General features: G+C 35.5%; 1 long non-coding RNA gene across 1 annotated transcript in view; it reads right to left on the reverse strand.

Annotated features, from left to right (window-relative positions):
- LOC121076897 overlaps window positions 1-19472 on the reverse strand; it is a 104482-nt gene that overhangs the window by 59509 nt on the left and 25501 nt on the right. The window contains exon 2 of the long non-coding RNA XR_005823782.1: window positions 11939-11994. This is a non-coding gene — a long non-coding RNA (uncharacterized LOC121076897). The remainder of the gene's footprint in view (window positions 1-11938; window positions 11995-19472) is intronic.

The raw sequence follows: 19472 nt of genomic DNA on the forward strand, positions 1-19472 counted from the left end.
AAGTGACCCTGATATGTACCTAATGTATTAAGTAATTGTCACATGGACATAACCTTCCCACTACAACAACCAAGGATCTGTGCGCATCCAGCGTATCTAATCTCCAAGTAATCCAGAATATCTACTCCCCAAGAATCTAATCTTCAGACATACTGTAAATTGAGGAGAAAGGAACTACACAGGATAAACTATGAGGCTGTTTATGAAGATGATTTTTCACTGCCTTTTTTTTTGTTTCTTCCAGCACCCCCCAAACCACAAATAAAAGCATTTTAAGATTTAGCTCAATAATCCACTTAAATTCTGAATTTGGGAGGAGGGCTGGGGATTTATATAGAATTTATATGTCAAAGATCTGCCCTGTTCCTTTCATTTGCTAGTCAAATGAAACTATACATCTCTTTCAAGCCACATGATATGCGTTATTCCTGTGGCACCTTCTCCTCTAGCACTGCTCCAAGTATCTTCACCAGTGTACTACAAATATGGATATACAGTGCACAGAGGTACAGTCACCATTGTATAAACTGGTTATTCAACAGCATTAGATAGTGGCCACAAGCTATAGGTATTCCAGACAAAGGAAGATATGCAGAACAAACATTATTATTACTGGAATATCAACAGCACCAAAATTCCCCAAACCAACACAAACAGCCCGTGCAAAATAGCAATTCACACCATATTTATGTCTGTAGTCTTCAGACTACCAATAAGTGTACACAGTTTAGAAGACTGTTTTAGTGAACTATAAATCATTAGAAATCATTAAGAATTTCAGTGAAGATTAGAGAAAACAATGGCATTGGTGTAGATATATACAACTTTGTTAAATGGGAGTTAAACTGTAGTGTGGAACAGCTTCAGGGTTTTATTGGGATTCACAGCCACTGTGACTGATTTCTGCTCAAAAATGTTGGGCGTCTTTTACCCTGATGTTGTGAAAGTAATTGGAATTGTTCGATGCCAGTGAAGCAGACATAGAAAACTCATAAGACTGGTGTTGGGCGTGACTGGCCCCATATTCAAGGGCATACAAGAAGCTCAAGGTCTGCAGAAGCAAAGGTAACTTAGAAATTCTCCAGGTCCAAATGTGAGCTAGCTCAAGAATCACTAGCACTTTCATAAATCAGCAGTGAGGTTACTACACATATCTTTTAATTTGGTCAAAGAAAAGAGGATATTAGTCTCACCTTAAGAGCTTAGCTCTTTGTCTGTGGTGTAGAGATTGTGCTTTTATTTCAACAACATCTGGGGACCCAGTAAATCCTCTTTGTGTAGTTGCTGTTACATTGATAGACACTGGGAACTGAACAACAGAAATTATTTTTTTGCAGCCAAATTGATATGCAGGTGCACATCTGAGCACATTTATCTCTAATTATCTGTTCTTGGGCACAAAACAAGCAGTTAGAGCAGAAAATATGCAGGTATTTATTTTATTCTTGCTCTGAAATTTGTTTAATGCTTGCAAAAATAAAGATCAAGTTGTCAGAGAAAGAACAGAGTCTCAAGCCCACTAAATACAGACCTCAGTGTGACTTGTCCATTTGAATTTTAAAACTTTCTCTTTAGGCAAGACAGGAAAGGAACAAAAGGAGCATAAACATGATTTCAAACTACTTCACCAGAGCCACTCAACTTTTTTCTTGGGTAGGGGTAGACATGCACATTTCCTACCCCCTTTCTGTGGATGAAATGCAATATCTTGGATACGTGCATGTGGTAACAGAGGGCACGTGCCGATTGTTTTAATGGCAAATATTGCCTACATTTTGAAATACCCCGGTATGCTGAAGCAGTAAGTTATAAATTTCACCATCCAGAAGTTCTATCACCAACACTGCAGTAGATAACATAAGCTGTATATGGTTTAAGATGTGCATCGCTGCAGATAACTGCGTATTATTACAGAAGATTCTTTTTTTTTTTGTCCGAGAAAGACTTGTTTTATAGCTTTCATTAAAAAATTCACCTTTTCCTACCTTACAGTATGCTGAGTACCAGGGACTGCTAGTATAGGGATCTTTCACTATATTAATTTCAATGGTGTGCATGTTATGTCTAAATTACTTATCACCATAGAGCACAGAGATCCTTGAGCTAGCTCTAACAAAGGGCACAGAGTAAATTAGCTCCTACAGACCTCTGTGGTATCCCTGCTAGATTTCTTCCAGAATCTGAGAAATCTCTCTACTTCCCTGCAAAATGCAGCACAGATATATCCCAGTATAACAGGCCAATAGCAGAAGCAAAATCCTGATTCTGTAACATATTCCAGCATGCTAATCACTCTAACATGCTGCCTCTTATGAAGTCCTTTAGATGAAAGATATTATAGCAGTATAACATTTTTGCTTTCTTTCCTTATTTAAAAAATAAAGAATCTTATACAGACACAAATAAGTGCTTCTTTTCACAGCAGTCTCGCACAAAGCAAACAAGGCTCTGAGAGAACCCACCTCCTAAGCAACAGATTGAGTGCCTGAGTACTTTCAGAATAGGATGGACTCGTGCAACATATTTACATACAGCAAGAGAGATCCCAGGAGTCTGCCCATACAACAGGCACACAGTAGAAAAGGTTATTGAAAATTAACGCCAAGAGTCTAACAAAGTTTATATAAAAAAAACACCCAAGCTTGAACCACCAGCCCTTACTACTTACTACTGCAGTCTACCCAGTTACAATGAAATGTTTTAAGTACAGCTTTGAAAAACTGTATCAGTCCAGAAGAAATAACATATTTTACTTAAAGTACCAAGCCTGATGGTTCAGGAGCAGACGTGCGCTTTCTCCCCCTCCCAGCCCTCCGCACACCCCACACCAGATTCCCAGGATTAACAGGAAACTGGCTTGAGGGTTTCACCAGTAACTGCTGCAAAGCAAGTTCTGATAGGTTGATTCAGAAATTGGGATTCTGGGCAGTGTTTTATAAAAGGATAATGTATCTTTAAGCCTAGGTGCCCTTCAGGGAAATGTATTGGATAAATGTCTTCTGAAAAGCCTGTAAATATTCCATCGCCTCACTGTCATTACTACCATGAAATGATAATGAAGCATGAAAGAAATATAATTCCATATTCAGATGACAGCATTAGCCTTCATAAGCAAACTGAAATATTTATTAGTGAAATGTTCGGTATCTATGCATGTAATCTAAAAAAAGGACAAAAATGTTTTATAATAAAAAAGAGATTGAATGCAGAGGTAAAATCTGGTTGGCTGATTTTATTGCTTATTATTAAATCCAGGCAAAACAATTATTTTTTTCTTTTCATTAGTAAGGCACCCAAATTAAAACTATGCCCTCAGGCTATGAGGTTTACAGTAGTGATTAAAAACAAGAAATTGTGATGCATGGGGTTTTTGACAATGGCATAATCAAATTCATTCATATTGTTCAATCTTTCACTGACAAATATTTTTACAGTGGAATATACCAAACAAAGAAGCACATACAAGTACTATCAATACAGAGAAATTAGGGAGACTTGTTATTATTGCAGTACAGAGCAGACACAATGTTTCTATAATCTTGAATGCAAACATTATAGTGTAGTTAATTAGGGTAATTATTGTCTAAATTGTGCTTAATTGTTTTATACTGAAAAGGATTTCTGAAAGAAACCTTTTGGATCTCTACAAGGCACAGAAGTGAACAGCGCAGTTTAAGTATTTAGATGTAATTTCATAAGTTTGATTGTATTTCCTATAAGTCAGGAAATATATCCTGAAGCAGGCTGGGACAGAGATAAAGACGAGCCACATGCCTTGACCTCTGTTTCACCTTATTGAAAAAGAGGCGTAAAATAGTCATTTAGTACACTAGCATCAGAGAACATTCACACACTCTAAGCACATTCCTTAAAGGAAAAAAAAAGGTCTTTGAAGTGAATGAAAAATTAGAAATTCAAGTGACCATGATCAATTCTGAAACACTGCACAAAATTAATTACAGTTTTGCATCAGAAGCAAGAATGTAGATTTCAGACAGTCTATGTCATTTATCTCGTGCTGTACAATATACAAGGCGATTAAAAAGCCAAATCTGTTCCCACCCCCCAAGTCAAAGGCCTATCAGAGGCTGTGAAGTACAAATGATTAACTTCAAATTATTCAAGGGATTGTACAGACGCTTCAACTTGAATGAAATTTGCGGCAAGTCACAGGAGCTACGGAGGGACAGATTTGCTGCTTTTTATCAAAATCTAGTCTGACTATCGCTGACAGAATCCAGATAAATTGCACAGTAATCTGGAGGTGGCTGTGAAAAGCTTGCTCTGCAAAATCCAAATCTCTAATTTCTACCTGTTTTTAATTGCTTGACTTAAATTTGCATTTTTATACAATTGGCTTAAAGGATTTATTCAGTTCTTTAGGCCACTCTAATAAAATTGGGTGCCATTTTGCATGGTATCTCAAAAACCTACTTACATTAAATAAGTACGCTGTATTACAAAAATATTTACTGTAGCAGAAAAAGATTCCTTTTTATGTCATGTTCAGAATTAGCTAAAGAATACATGTGTCAGGAAGCTCATTTTAAACTCCCCTAAGAAAACATACCTCAGAATGAACTGTGTAGCACAACAAAGAAAAATAGGGGGAATAAAAAAGCATTCATTCAACACAGGATAGGCTGGTTAAAAAAAGAAAAAAAGAACATGTATATATATAAATACATACACACACACTCCAAAGAGTATGCACACGTTTAAATACAAGTTAGAAGTTACCCCTCATACAATGTGCTGCTAACCAAGAGTCTTGAAAACAGCCATCCACGCAGCCCTCCCAAATTCTGGATGTTAAAGCAAGATCTTCCATTCTTGTGATTCCCATGCCCTCAAGTCATTAATGGCAGTGCCAGCATCATAATCATTAACAAGTTAATGTCATCTCCTAGATTATAACTAACCTTGCCCCAACCATCAGCTGAGCATCAGAAACCAAGTTCAATCATGATAAGTGTCTGAAAACTGGCATTCCAGCAGGATAAACAAGACAAAACTAAACTCCCTAAACTATTACACTTGTAATCCCTTTTTAATCTGCGTTTAACCATCCTGGAACTGACTAATGCAATAGATGAGGCGAGCTATTTCAAACACACATTTTAGCTTTCCACCCAGGCTTTGCCAAAACAGTTCCATTATTTAAAAGATACAGTACGGCTGTCAAGAGCTATACAAAGGCTGCAAGCATCTTTTACTTAATTTGAGTATCTATAATCAAAAATACACAAACTTCGGTGTAATTTAACATAATTCAATTTGAACAAGACCTTACATCCTTACAGATTAAGTTCAAGTAACATTTAAAAATCAAACGCCACCTATTTTCACCTACCAGTTCCAACAAGGTACAGACCCCTTTCCTTCCAAACCTTTATGAAATAAACCAGCACCAAACAGCTCATGTACCACAACCACAAAGATGTTCTGACCACAATCATAAACAGGATTTGACTCTACATGCTATTATCAGGTCTTGGTAGGAACATCATCACATCTGGAACTTAGTTATGTTCCAGTCTGGAGGGTAGCTGCACCATCACTTGCCTAGTGGATAACATAGCCCCTACTCACACTTACAAAGAAAACCCAAGGAAGAAATCAAGTCAATGAACTGGGAAAAGAAGTCAGATATTAGAGAACACATGCTCTTATTAAATTCCTGATGTAACTACCCATCAAACATGTGGCAATTCTAACTCTACTGTGCAGATAAAGCTATAAAGATATGAGGAAAAAATTATCCAGACAGAATTTTTCCCCTCTTCAATTCAGTGATATTCCTCTGGGATATACAAGCAGAAGAAGGTGTTTCGTCAGAAGGAAACCAAGCCCCCTCAACTGAAGAGCCATTCTGCATAGACCACTGGAAACAAGGTGGAGAGTGGAAAGGATGCCAATTCCAAGGGTCAGTCAGTGCTCACAGCAGATTCCAAGTCAGAAAACAATTAGAGAATCCCACCTGAAATCGTTTTAAACAAACACCTAAAAACAGTAAGGATAATCAGAAGTTCCACTGCAAGACCTAGAGGAACCTTGTTTTGTTGCTCTTACTAACACCCTCTGCAAAACTGCATGAGGAGAACAAAGCAGTTTCTTCCTAGCGGGCAACGCTGCTCCAGAAACAATGCACTGCGGGAGGGCGGGACTTGCAGCCTCTCAGACTATTGCTTCGCAAGAACAGCACTTCTACAGCTTCTGAACAACAGACACTTGTTGAAGGATCTAATGCTAGCTAACATACTGAAATAAAATTGCACCAAAAATGAGTAAGAAAGCCTCAGAAAACAATACAAATTGCTGGAAACTGCTGCTTAAACAACAAGTTTAGGAAGGGATGACAAAAGTCTGTTAAATGAACATGAAAGCAAAAGTCAGCCTGACACTCAGTGTACAGTCACTTCTTGTAGCTAGCAGAACAGAAAATAACTGTCCATAGCCTGTTCCAGCCCTACCATGTCACACCCTTACAGTTCAGAAGCCTTCCTGCTCATTCTCACGATTACTGTTACGCACAAAGCTAACCTTTCCCACCTATCTGACATATTCTATATGAGATAGGAGAACAAATACATCCTAACAAGTTGCACAAGGGAAAACAAATGCTGACAGACTCTGCAACTTCAAACTGTTTACATGACATCCTTGTAAATTATTTCATTCTTATTTCCTCTAGCATCAGAACAGCCATGCATGTTGAATTTCTGAAAATACAATAATCAAAACTCAGAATGTATCTTCTGTACTATTCAAGCTTCTTCCTGTCTTCTGACAATTCTGCTTACTTTTTTTTGGTACTATTCCCTCTATTACCATGTTTTTATAAGGTAATTTATATAAATACTCTGTAAGATTACAGATAAAAATTCCATTTAACTGTTGAATGCATCTTATACGAGTTCCACAACGATAGATTATTTTCTAGCAACAAATTTCTTATTCACCTTTAAATGTTAGAATGAAGCAAGACATCCAAGGTTTTAGAAAAAGTCTTCATAAAAATACATTTGTAGTTTTCCTTCTTTCTTTCATAGGTTTTGAATTTTATGTTTCTTTAAGAATTAATATCTGATTTCATTCCTGCTCAAGGTAGTTATTTCAAAGTATCCCTCCCTTTTCATATTTCTCATATTTGATTCCTTTCAATGGCTATTCTGTCAAATATTAGAAGTAAAGAGATCTGTCTGGTGAAGCAGAATTCCCTAAAGCTGATTCCTGCCAATGTGAGTCAGTGTCCACTGTACTCTGTACATTTTTGTCAGCTAAACAATGCTGCTATTATTTGTGTCATTTTTATAGGATTTAATTCAACTGCAGCATCAAACTAGCATTCACATCTCACAATGGGCTCATTTTAAAACACACAAATAAATACTCCCCTTCAGCTATTGTTTGGCTTCTCTCCACCGCACACATTCCACACATGGTGCATACCAACAGTCTTCCAAGCAGACTGCTCTAAGTGATCAACTTAAGTTGCATTGTGTTACGTCTCTATGTTCAGCAGAATTGGTCTAGCAACTGCAATGCACTTTTAGGCCCTGACTTGTGAAAAGACTTACCTTCACCAGGAAACAGGTAATAATAAGCCTATATTGGGATCATCTAACCCTCACAAGCAGACCCTCCGATTTCAACCACAATTATTTGTATGGAAAACAAATCAGCTGTATAATTAAAAATACATACTTTATTTTAAAAAAATACGAATTATTTCATGTACTAATTAGAAAACCTTAATTAAAAGCCTATAATAGCTTACATATTTTTAAAATAAAGTAATGGTCTACTTCTTTATTGAGGCAGAACCTTCCAATTTTAGAAAATATAAACCTTTTAGGGTGCCGATATAAAAATTATTTTATGGCAATAATCAGAAAAGTTGAAGTAGAAAGGACTAACAAAGAGCTTTAAACAACACAGCATCAAAAATATTTAAGCTTGTCCGTACAAACATCTTCCATCATTGCAGTAACTGTTAATCCAGGTAGTAATTCTAGCAAAGGCAAAGGCTGCATTTAACCTTCTGACCTTAATTTGTTCCTTACAAGGACTGGGTGGTGTCTTCCCATTGAATAAAAAGCCAGAGGTGCTGCACCATCCTGTAAGATGTCTCAATCATATTGTAAGTTATTCTGGCCATGTTTCATATTTAATGATTCCTTCCCTGTCCATAGATATAGAGATCAGAAGACTGCTGTTAGCAAATCCTAACTCCACTATACATAAGGACCAAACCATAACGCAAAGTATAAAACAAAACCAGTATTTTTCCTTAACTGTAACTACTGTACTTACTAAACCTAGTTTAGCCACCGACATAAGATATTCTGTATTCTGAACTGCTTTTGCAGTGACCTCCAAGAGGGGAGATTTCACAGAAGCAATCCAATTTAACAGTGATGAAAAACAGAAAAAAAAGCAAAACACACACACACACACAAAAACAACAGTGAAGGCAACAATCAGAAGTTATAGCTCTATCTTTGAAAAGACAAACACTGCTTGTCAATGCCATCTAAGTACTCCATATCACACATGGACCCCACAGAAGCCTTGGATTGCAAACTGATTTGTGCCACTAACTGCATGTCTACATAGCGCAGTGCAGCTAGGAAGAGCTGCACATCACAAAGACTTACTGTGGGCACAGAAACATTGCTCCTGTGTTATTACAAAACTCCACCTATGCCAATTATTTCAGTCAAGATACAAGATAAACCTCAGGAACATGAGGTGGTGATACTAAAGCTTCCTGGTACTCGAGGTGTCTTATTCAACAGTAGCAAGGGTATCTCTTTATTGCACTGCACATGGGTGCAGTGAGATAATAGTCAATAAATCAATTAAGATAATAGTCAATAAATCAATTATTTTCACCAAGAAAGATACTACATTTGCCATAGTTTTTCAGTTACTTCAGTTATAGGTAGGCTGAGTTTCTGCTAACTGCATGCTTTCTCATGATAGTTTTTTCCCAAGACATCTTAACATGACACTTCAGTGCAAATAAATTCCAAAGGATATTATAATTGATTTAAAAAGCAAATAGTTCCTGTCCCTTCCCCACTCTCTTGCCCTTTCTCTTCCTCCACCTCTCTCATATGAAACCTCATTCAGATAAAACAATCATTTTTAGATTGTAAAGGGCTGTTTGTAACTATTATGCTTTACTGATGCAAAATTATCACACAATAACTTTCAGTTGCTTATCAAAAAATTTAAAAAAAATGTTGAAAAATAATGAGTCAACAAGATGCTTAGCAATCATATTTAGAACCTGGCCTACCAGGTGTTTTTTTGTTTGTTAGTGGAAGAAAAAAAAAAAGAAAGAAAAAACAATTAACCAAAAATTCTAGGGAATCTGTTCTCATTGCATAACTTAAAAAAGAATCTGAAACCCCTTATTCTATAATTGGGAACTTCCTACAAGTTAAAGATATGTTATTCTAGAGCATATGAGGCAAAAATAACATAAACCACAAATGTGGTCCTAATAGGCAAGAGGGACAAATCTTCTGAGGAACTTGAGATTAAAAGCATATGTCGTACAGAGTATCTGACACTTTCAGAAATTACTTATGCAGTGCACACCTCTGCATTCCGTTTTTGTGTATCTCTGTGGTATAATACCAAGAACAGGAAAATGCTTTATAAAAATGAAAATGCAATTGTCTGACCAATAAAAGGTATTCCTGTATGTAATCCCAGTAATAGATTTTTAAAATCCTTACCATTGCTACAATATTATGTATTCATAGTTATTACCTTGTCCACTTCCAAATCCTGAAAGGTGAGATTGTTTAAAGATTTGTTAGCTCTGAAATACTTAAAAAAGCAAAGTATTAAACTCAAAGCTAATTGAAAAATAGCTTTTTATCAGATTCTCCTTTGATATTGTCTTGTAATGATCATACTTAAGGTATTCACAATACTTCAATAAATAGTGAAATTAAAAATATAACATCTTTAGGGCTTTTTAGAGAATGTGGCTGATAACAGTTTATACAGTTTTTTTTTTTTTTAACCATTATTTTGTTATATTTCCCACAATGCTTCACAACAGAAGCAAACAGAAACTGAATGATTACCCCAAAGTGTGCTAGATGAACTGGAAAAAGTCTATTCAAACAAAGCTCATTAGTTTTGATACCTCCAGGGCTATGACAAATTAAGCGGCTGGTGAATATGCTTCCAGACAAAAGGATGATGCAAAATCTAGGGCTCGTGCTAGGCATTGTGTCAATAAATTCTACTGAAAAAGGTAAAAATTACAATTGAAGCTAAAATGGAATCCCTTTAAGGAACTTGTAGAAAATAGATCATCCTTTTTCTTAAATACATTTATGAATGATAGTGCTATAAGTAACAGAGGGATTGCCCATTGGCTACTCCGAATGTACACTCTGATGGGTCAGCCTTGGCCTCTGCAAAATTTTACTCTAGAACTAGTAAAAAGCATATGGGGGAATTCAGTCTTCTGAAATTCCTTTGCCGTGCTGAGGATGTAACCATACCACAACCACCCTGCATTTGTACAACATCCTCTGCTGAACTGGGAGCAGCCATCATCACACTTACGATCAGAACTTTGGAACTCCGTTGTGAAGACACACAAATTATAAAATTAATTGGCAGATTTGGCCCTGCTCCTTAGGAACACGTCTAAACCATATAGACCGTCACAACCAGAAACCCAGTTGATCTGCTCAGAAAAGACAGAAAGAACAAATTCATTCTCTATCACAAGGTGACCATACCGTGTCGTCACTGAGCCATACTGCTGATCTGGCATTTATCTGCTCTTCTTGTTGCTGATGCTGTACATGCTGTGAGGTGAAATGAAGAATTTGAATGACAGCACTAAAACTAAGATTCCTCAAAAGCTCTATGGGCTTAATCTTGCTGCCTGTCAGCTTCCTTTGTGTTTAATGAGAGTAGGACTGGAACTTTTCTAAATCATAACTGATTCCTAGCATTTGCTCTTCAGTCACCAAAATGCTTTCTGATGCAAACCTTGTTCTTCTCTTATTTTTGTTTGTTACTTCCCGTCATGATTACTGAGCTTTTATATGGATGGTGTGCTGTGAAACTCTGTAACCCTTATGTACTTAATTTTGTGGATCACATGACATACCTGCTCTTTTATGGCTGTACAGTATTTTTACCTTGATATCAAAGTTTTAGATGATTAACGTGGCCTGCATCTGACCTGTGATAGAAGCCATGTTTCTATATACTCCAGTCAGAGAGGCACTGCCTCAGAACGGTCCCTGCCTTAAAACTGCTACAGAATAAGAGCTGGAAGCCGGATTCACCTTCTTTTGTTCCACCAGGAATTCAAAGCCAGTTCACAGACACACTAATCCAGGTTTCCACTGAAAGCAGTTTATCAGTTTCAAAAATCACTTGCTCTTCTGAAAAAGCCTGATTTTTCAAGCTTTCAGACAACATTACAGAATGCCCTTTCACATCTGATGGATAAAGAAGTATATTTGACTAAACAGGCCAATTCTGCTCCCGATAAACTGATCAGATTTGTTATCAAAAGGAAATAATCTTTATATAAAATAAACAGCAGAAGTATATATAACGAAATATGAAATGTTTTTAAGAATTCCTTTTAAAAATGCATTATCTTATTTTTGAAATAAAAGTTTACAGCAAATATTACTGATCTAAATTCTACATAGAAATATTTCTTAAAATACAGTAAAATATACTACTGTATTTTCTGAAAGTTGTTAGTTCCTGCAAGACTGTATCTATATTTCTACATTTGAAGTCTTTTTTTTTTTAGTTAAAATCAGATGAAAAATATGGAGTATTTCCCCCAATAGCACAGTTTTTAAAAGAAGGATAAGTCTGTTAACAAACATTACACATACCTTCTACTGTCAGAAACTAAACATGAATTTACAGCTGTAGCTTTCTGCACAGATGAACAAGTTTCAAACTATTATCTCAAGATGAATACTGCAGGAGGAAAAAAAATATACATCAGTTTCTCAATAAATGAGAAGCAGGCTCCAGGTATATTAATTACTGTTTTCAGAATATGAATAAAGTTTTCTAGCTGTTACTACCATCAGTAGGAAGGACATTTTAAGAGCAAGAAATGTCATGCAAGTGGGCCTGTTGATTTTGTGGCTTTCAGTAAAGATATACAACACTTTAAACAACAAAGCCATATAGAAATGTATTCTAAGAGGATCCAGCAATAGGTGAGAGTGTTGGCCTTTGAAACAAAAGCTGCATGCATGCAAATTGCCAACATCTCTCAAGTTTGCCTCAGGAAGTCTTAGGAAGATGCGGGCATTGTCTTGATAAATGCAACAGCAGCCTCCAGAACCCAGACTTCTTCATTTTTGCTTACAACTTGCTAAGAGGGGCACCTTATGACCAGGAATCTATTTGCAAATAAACTTGTTTTTCTCTTCCAAGAGTCACTCTCAGCTCCCTTATTTGTTTGCAAGGTAATGAAGTACCTGTTTTCCAGAATCGGCAGAAGTCATTCATTTTATAGGCAACAAAAGGAACGCTTGTTAGTAAAATAGCAGGTTGTAGGAAACACCAAGCTCTCTTAATCACAGAACAAGCAGGTGCTTCTTGACCAATTGCTCTCAATTTGTGTGGCTTTAACTGGGGCTACAACACATAACTGGCAACAAGATTTTGATCCAAACCTCTGATTTTTGGAGGAATCCAGCAAGCAGTGCCTGCTGGGACCAGCATTATTACTACGCAGTTATGAAACTGTACTGTATTTCTGAGCTGTGCACCAGCCAAAACCTCTCTCTCAACGTTGCTATCCTCTAACAGGTGGTAATTCTCTCTTGCTTGTACCACTGAGAGCTTTCCCTTGCAACTTATGGACTATCATCTGTCTGTGGGTTTTGACAAAATAGAGATTTTAATAGGCAGCTCACTGTTTGGCCACCTAATGTAACATATAAAGCAACATTAATTACTTTGGGGGGGGACAGTATTCTGTAATTCATTTAGTCAGAACTGTTCATTAACTATATCATCAGCAAAATGATATATATGTGTACCTATAGTAGGCCTGGTGCAGGTAGAGGAACACTTTTACATTGATTTTGAGTTCTACCTTAGAATTAGAAACCAAAACCATTGGATACTTAAGTTAAATAGCTAAATACAAGCTGCTTGATTTTCATATGTATCAAACCACTCAAGTTCCTCATGAATTTTAAGCCAGAATTAAAGCCTTCTAGACGCATGAGAATCAAACTAAATAAAATGCTTATACTTAAGCAGAAAGAATTATAGAAGGATCCCCATTCTAGTCCCCTAACACTCAAAGAACACATACCAACATAATGGAAAGAGTCTTGGAAACAATAAAATAATAAAATAAAATAAAAAATACACCACGACAGATCAAAAACACTGCTATTCTCTGGAAAAAAAAAAAAAAAAAAAAAAAGTATTTTGTTAAAAAAAGAAAACAAGCTAGAGAGGTCTGGATTTATGATTTCCTGTTTTATAAAACTTATCGTAAGAGAACGTGTTTTGTTCCCTACTCATATTGCAAACAGTCTGGAATCTGAGAGTCACGCCTGGTTCTATCTTCCTGTGCATGTTGTCACCAGTATTAGCAGTTTGCCCACTCTAAGTTCTGCCACCACCTTACCAACACAAATTCACAATCTTCAAAATACAACCTGACATGTCTGCAGTCTTAGAACCACAAATGAATTTGCACAATCCTAATTCATCGGGGCTGCAATCATCATCCTGCAATATGCTGCCTGCCTATGGTTTGTAATTTTGTAGGACAAAAAGCTAGAGAAAAAGGAATGAAGCATTTTTGGTTTGAAGTATTTTGTTCTATCCACTATAGTGATTTAATAACTGAAAATTAATCTGTTCTTTTCATTCACTCTTAAAAGCAAAAGTATTGTTTACCATTTCCTCTACACACATTTTTAATTTGTATATATTCAGTAAACAACTTTGATGGCTCCAGAATATATTCATGATGTCAAGGCCTACCTTATTCAAATATTTGTCCAATTAAGTATTTTAAAGCAACTCACACTGTCAAAAAAAAAAAATCATGCAAACCACATCGAGCTGAGTCTGTCCCACACCTTGTCTTTGCCCCAGTAGATAGGTGGCTCTTCCTTCTCCATGAACAATGTAAATAAACTCAGTAATTAACCTTGAAGTTGGGAAGTTTAACATTTGTAGCACTTAATCGTGCAATGCCTTGTCCAGGAAATTGCATTGCAATAGTTTATCCCTATTTTAAAAAGATAAAAAGAGCTGACTTACTCAGATTTAAACCTATAGTTTAGATTTCAGTTCAAATACATAGAACAAAGTTATTGAACAGGACTATTAAGAAAGATATCTCAGAACGCTGAGGAATCGTCTGTCTCTTAAACTATTCTTTTGGTTTTCCACATACTACTGAGTTGAGCTACCATTTTTGGTATCTATTGTGCAATTCCTGTTTTATCATATTTCATTCTTTAAAACTCTATTGTCAGCCACTTCATTATAATCACTGTCAAGAGTAGAAAGCAGGAAAGGCTTCAACTAACATCTTCATAAACCAAACTCTTTTGTGTTTTCTAAGTCACTAGCAATCTCACATACCATATCTAGGCTCAAGGAGTGAAATATCAAGAGCGTAATTCTTGCAAATTTTTGAGTATCATAAAGTCTTACTGTGCATATCATCCAGACTGTTATGATGTTACTTCGGTCTTTTGATATGGCAATCAACAAATGTTTATATCCACATGGATAAAAGACATGAATAAAAAATGAAAGACAAATGCAACTACACAGATATAAAAGATCTGATACATATAAGCATTTAGGCTATAAAGTATATTTTTTCTATGTCACTCTGCCTAGTCCATCCAATCAAGCAAAATCTAGCTGAAGGAGTGACTTCATCAATTTTCCCAAGACATATTTATCATCAGAACTAAATTAAAATAGGTCTCTTTTTTAATTTCAAGGTGATTTATGGCAATACTTCATGTTCCTAATCAAAAAGCACTCTCAAACTTTTGGAGAGACAAGACCTTCTCACTGGAAAGGTAACAATGCTGTCATAAGCAAAGTTATACAAGGACACTAGAGTTAGAGAAGGTGCTCCTGTGCCTGCAGCCCCACCTTTCCTTCCCGGTTCATCTTTATAAAGTATTAAGTAGTGAACCAAGAAAGATGTTGCGGGGCAAGATATCCATGCACACAGACGTAACTATGCAAACCTTAAAATTAAGGATGAAGAGTAGAATAAGTGTTGGGACTACTACATAGAATTCTACTACATTTCATAGAATTCTACTACATTCTACTACTAGAATAAATGCAAGGGACTACTACAGATAGGTACATTAAATTTACTTCATAGAAGGGCAGCCTGACTTCCTAGCAACATTGTGTGTCCCTTCATTTTCAGCCTGTCCTGTTGACATTTAAACTAGGAGTTGCTCTATAGTCCACATTACTCACTTTTAAATAGTACACTGAAGGTAACATAGACCTCAGCCTGCTGTGAAGGCATCTCAGTGTTTCCTGAACTAGGAAGAGAACTTAACAGGACCACGTCATCTAAAGATTTTACAGAGGGACAAAGGAAGTTAAATGTATGAACCAAGTTAGTTTTTGAAGCTCTTCACTTAAGTGAAATAGAGATTGCTCTTTGCAAAAGGATGCTAGAGTAAAATCTTCCAAAGAATTATTTTGAAGGAATTAAAATTTATTCTTCATTAAAAATAACATACCACATTCTAACTGCAGTTAGATCCTCTAATGGGATAACAGTTTGGGACCAAATGCAAAAAATATCACCTTCAGAAAAATCAAAGGCAAGGTTTATTCCTACAGCTCCCAGGACTTTTCCTGAATAAAAGGCCCTGTTAGGAATCTCAGCGGAAAAGGTCTCATTTTAGTATAGAAGGAAACCACACTGTTCAGTTAGGGAATAAAACAACAAAACAAAAAAGCAAGAAAAAGAATTATGAGGTACCCATTTTTTTTTTACAATCTCATGCCAGACAAATCTGTCTTCAGACAGCTCTTCCAAAGTCTAAGTTGCTGAACAAAGATAAAGTGGCATGAAAACTCCTCCTACAGGCATTACAACTGAAGTTCACCTTCACATTGATGACATTTTTTGTTTTCTTGTTTCAAAACCATATAGAGATAATGTCATCTATTCTGATACTGCCAACTCAAAGCAGGACTTGCTTGAGAATTGCAGAGAAGAGACCTACCAGATAACAGACCTACCAGATAACACTGATACTGGTGATTCTTCTCACAGAAACTCTTCACATGAATAAAGATTTTTTTTACCTTTTTTTTTTTTTTTTTTAAATGGAGACTGGGCATAAATACTGGAAGCTTTCCAAAAAGAAAATAAAAGAACAAACTCTTGCATTTCTTTCATAAAAGGAATCAGTTTTTCCAAGATCTTAATTTTCACTCTTTGCCTCTGCATCATGAAAAAGTAGCAGAAACCCTAAGAAGTCCAGCAGATGGTGGCCCCTAACAGCCAGGTGTAAACTGTGACCCACGGCTTAAAATAATACTTAATTTTTCTATTTTTGACTATTCACATTTAAAATGTTGCTTCTATTTAAGCAGTAATATTTTTGAGGTATATACTTTTCAAATTTGTGTACCACATTATCAAAGAGTAAATTGACTAACTCCTTCACTTCTACCATATCCCTCCATTTCTCTCCTTTGTCCCTGCCCATGCCTCCCAGCACCTTGCACTGGTTAGCCACGATTCGCATGACTTTAGGAAGCCTGGTGCACCTGTTGGGGTGGGTTCCCTTCAGAAGTAACAAAGGACAGAAGACAGACTGAAAATAAAGTAACCAGTATAAAAGAAAGAGAAAAAATAATGTCTCTGTCCAAACTCAGTTGGTCAGACCTTTCCAATCTGACAATTAAAATCAGAATAAAATGTTTGCAAGATCCTTAGGGCAAGGGTTTTTTTTATTTTTATTTGTTTAATGTTTATACCATGCCTAATAATTTGTAATGTGTCTATTTTTATTTAGTTGACTCCTTGTACTTTTAATCACATAAAACTCAACCTCTGTTTAATATTACACTATTATGGTAACCTTAAAAAGGACATTACAAAAGAATATTACATCTGTAGTAACAAAATCTTACACCTCATGTTTATGGCATGTCCAAATGTAAAGATTTATTTAAGACCCTTTCTAAAAGGAAAAAAAGGAAAATGATGTAACCATATGATTACATTATTAACTGTTACTGAAGCTTTCTGTATGGAACATCCCAAAGACATTTATCAGTTAAAAAATAAGGAATGACAAACTTCTATTTTAACAAGTCCAGCTGTTCATACACATGCAAGTGATTTCTGATTTGCCTTTTTACTTACATTCGTCTGCTGGTCTACACAGTAATCATTACTGTTACGCAGCTTCTGGCCTAAATGATACATATAAATACATATATTTGACTAGAGGAGCAGAAAAATTATATCAGTACATTTGGAAGCATATCTTATTAAAAACATTAAATACATGCATTTAAAAAAAATAGTTTGAGTGCCATAAAACCAGGATTTTATGAAATTAGTAGTATGATCTTCAAAGTAGAGAATATGTAGACAATGGTTTTTATGTGAACGTTATTTCCAAGGATGGGACACCTAACTTTACAAATTCTAGTCTGAAGGAGAAATAAGGAAAGCTCACATACTATTATAACAGTCTAAATCTCTTTTCTAACTTCAGTTCTAGTCTACATACACGCATCATCATAATCCATTTTTCATTTAAATTGTCAATGCCTGAAGTTTCTCTCCTCTGCAACATAAGGCCTCTCAGTAATTCCATTGGGTATTATCAAGGGTTTGACAGTTGTGGGGACCAAATGCAAATATTAGTTCAAGTATTAGTCCAAATTATATAGTTTATATTATTATTATTAAACGTATTTTTATTATTATTATTAAATATATTATTAATATATTGTAATATATTAGTCCAGATGCAAGTTGGTTTTGTTTATTTTATAAATCTCCTACCAGGAATTAGAGCTAGAAAAGATGCACCAGGCCATCTTGTTTCAATTCCAGTTATATTGTTCCCATTGTGTTAATATAAAATTATTCTTAACAGATTTTTCCTTCTATTGCATCCAAGCTATATTTAAATTCTTCATGATGCAACCTCTACTGCGAGTTACACATTTTCTCCTCTAAGCTCTTCCTTAACATCTCAGCAATGCAATGTATGATAGCTCACAAGCTCAAGCAGCTTTAAACTGAGCAACAAAAGGTAGGCAGCAAACTGTGTCACATTCATTGACAATGACAGTACAACAAGGTTTCTCTGCATCAGACATCACACACAAACTTTTCAACATCTGTCTACTGCTGCAAGTTCACCTCATTTTTCCTCAGGAATACAGTTGGAAATGCTACATTTGAAACTAGAGAAGCTTTTGCTCTAATAAAAGAATTCAGATGTTAACATGGCATACTGTGCACTGTTTGCATATTTGGAGTACAAGGAAGAAGTCTTTTCCTTGTTGCTGTACTTGAAATCTGTCAGTATGCCCAAGACCCAACTATGTTGATCCTATTTGTTTTTGGAGACAGAATAATAATAAATAAAGGTTCAAACAAATAAATGAGGGATACTACATTTAATGGAATTTCATTTCATCCAAATTAAAATAAAGTTCCTGGATGAACTCATTCCACAAAAGCAGTTTTATCTATTTCAGGTCAGCATACACTATTTACACATTCTATTAATGTATACTTTTAAACCTGAAACCATTTTGTGTGCAAATATTATACAAATTGTAATTCTTCAGTTAAATGATTTTGATGTTTATTCTCATGCTTAAATAGGCATGATTTACATTCTACCTCTTCTTTTCTTACTATATATATATCGTACATACAGAAGAATAAATGAGGTACAGTATTCCAAAATTGTTTAATGGTAAATGTAGCAAGTAGTAAATGTAGCAAAAATGTAGGTTTGGTTTTTCCACAAAGCTTAGTTCAGAAGTAAATGTTCCAGACCTATGCAAAGTAATTTAATGAAATTTATATTCACAACTTACAGGATCTATTAAATATTTTTATTTATGCAGAAAGATATAAACAGCTATTTTGCCTTTTTTGTATTTTTGCATCATCTCACCTAATGACTAGGTATTAGAACAACTTCGGAACAGGCATGAGGAGTTTTTACTAGTATACGTGACTTCTCATACACTAGTAACTATACTTGCTAGCATAAGTAACTTTACTAGTATGGTGACTTCTAATATACCTTAGGAGAAGGTATATTTGAAAAAGTATACAATTATACTTTTTTATATGTATCCACTCTAGAAAATTTGCTCCCTATTTGGCTATTTCAGCTATATTTTCTAATAGAGACTACCCACCTCCATTA

The sequence above is a fragment of the Cygnus olor genome, chromosome 12 (genome assembly GCF_009769625.2).
Source record: "Cygnus olor isolate bCygOlo1 chromosome 12, bCygOlo1.pri.v2, whole genome shotgun sequence".
NCBI lineage: Eukaryota > Metazoa > Chordata > Aves > Anseriformes > Anatidae > Cygnus > Cygnus olor.